Raw genomic sequence first — 2569 nt, forward strand, 5'->3', positions numbered from 1 at the left:
CAGATTTTAGAAGGATAGGTGGAACGGAGATATCCTACCTAAAGAAAAATTCCTTAGGTTATACAAAAAATTTAGCCAAGGTGTTAGATAATAATAAAACATGGTGGGATGATTTTCAATGGATTCCTCAGCGACACGGGAAGAAAATCCTCGATTAAAAATCAATTTTAGAATAAAAATTATAATTAGTCATTATAATTGCTAATTTAAATATTAATTTATAAAATTAAAAATTATTGGTTATTAAAATAGTCATTATTATAAATAAAATATTATAATTAGTCATTAATTAATTAGAAACCAATTAGAAACTAAGTCATTTTGATACTCAAGACCTAGGTAATTAATTTTAAGTGACTCATTTCCTTTGCTAGCTAAAACTATAGTAGCTCATTTTAAAAATTAATTAAGTGACCAATTATACTTTTTAATTCATAATAGTGACTATTTTAGTAACTAATAATTTTTAATTTTGTAAATTGATGTCTAAATTGATCACTTTAGTTACTAATAATTATTGACTACTAAATTGGTTACTATTTACAAGTTTTTTTTGCAATGACCATATATATAGATAAAATTTCATTATGAACCCATTGTAAACCAAAAAATTTGCATTCATGTCCCCACCCCATCAAATAATATATATATATATATATATATATATATATATATATATATATATATATATATATATATATATATATATATATATATATAATAAGAGTCTACTAATACAAAGGATAAGAGATGAGTCTGCCATCAACCTGAATAGAAGAGCCTAATACCTGTTAGGCACAAAGACTATAAACACATGTTGGACACAAACACCAATCAAAATATAAAAAAAATGTTTAGAATTTTTGTACATTATCCAAGATTATGATTTAAGTTGGGCTTGAGTGAACACTTTCAACTTCATGAGCATCGACCCTTGTGTACTTAGTACATTGAGTTAAATGCATGTTTTAATTAATTTGAGAGTGTAGTTTGGTCTTATTTTATGTTTTGTTGTTCTTGCGGCCTATTCTTTACACCTACTTGCATTAACGAGAGTTGATAATCATTTTAATTAATTTAATATTTTTTTAAATATTATCATGTATTGCATTGTTAGATGCATTATTATTTAAGGTTACATGTATGATTTCATATATCAGTTAGATTTCATGATTAATTAGCTTTAATTATGCAGGGTTTAATAATTAATTGAATCCATTTTGTGTTACTAATGAATTGTATTTGTAATTTTGAAAATCTTATAAGGATAAATACTAATGTAATGAAAAGTTCATAAGTATATTTTACAAAATTAGAAGTACAAATCATTTGTCATCGAACTCAAATGATTATGAAATTCTACATAGTTAGATTTAATTAATCATGATATCAATTTAATTTGTGAATCTAAATACATCAAACATACTAGATCAATAAACATAATGCATGTAGCCATTAATAGAATAGGTTTCGAGATTAACAAAACTTAAAATAATGAAATATTACACTCAAATCCATTCATGTATGAATGCCCTTTAATGCTCTAATATCACAGTACAATTAATTCAATTAAGACTTAAAAAGGTGATAGTCTCTATAATATTTAAGTTAATGTTAGAATGTAATTTTGGACACCAATTTGATTTAAACATCATCTAAGAGCACATCCTCCTCAAGATTGGATTTGAAATCTGATGCAACACGGTTGTTCTTTCTAGTTTTAAACAATTCTAGTTTTTTCAAAGAATCAACGTTAATTAACAAGATATATGGTTAGAGAAAGGACTAATAAGGCAATTAGCTCAACAATGGTTAAGTGGTGATAAGGTGATGGCGATATCTTGTGATGGCTAAACAAATGTTTTGCAACATACACATAGCTCATTAGAAGGTGTAAAATATTTTGTGATATTAAAATTCTCTCTAGTACAGTCATACATCAGGGTAGACAATAGGGGATGTTGTTGCTATGTATTGGGATGAGAAGAGTTGGAGAGAGCAATTCTTTGTTTTTTGCAGGAATGAAGCAAACATAAGAGTGTTCTTTTTTCTTTGTGTAGAGAGTTAAACAACAAGGAAGTATTGTCTTTCATGTTTGTATGGACCATGGGCAGCAGAACATTCATAATGGAATATATCGAATATACCAGACTATTGTTCGAAACACATACGGGGATGAGATGAAGATGTGGCTAACATGTTTATTGCATCGGAGGAGTGTAGAGCAGTGTGAATGAGGGACTGTTGCAGCTAAATCAAGGAGCTGCTTGGAATGCTGGAGCCTTTAAAATTGAGATGTTGCTAATGGTACGAAGCAAAAGGATTTTGGACTTATGCTGGTCACGCAGGAATATGCCATATGTATACTTAGGGAGACATACATACTACTTTTACTCTAAGTTGGTGAATCACAATGGTGGTTCATGTGGTTTTGTTTTAAGCGGAATCTTTTGTTTTGGTGGAGCTAGGATGCTAAACTAGAACATTAATGTGTATAACAATATTTTTTGTGTAAAGGTTAGAGTACCCCTCAAGTGCTTTTTTTAATTAAATTTATTCTTTACTGATA

The sequence above is a fragment of the Vigna unguiculata genome, chromosome 11 (assembly GCF_037176805.1).
Source record: "Vigna unguiculata cultivar grain cowpea cultivar isolate G323 ecotype 2 chromosome 11, ASM3717680v1, whole genome shotgun sequence".
Taxonomy (NCBI): Eukaryota; Viridiplantae; Streptophyta; class Magnoliopsida; order Fabales; family Fabaceae; genus Vigna; species Vigna unguiculata.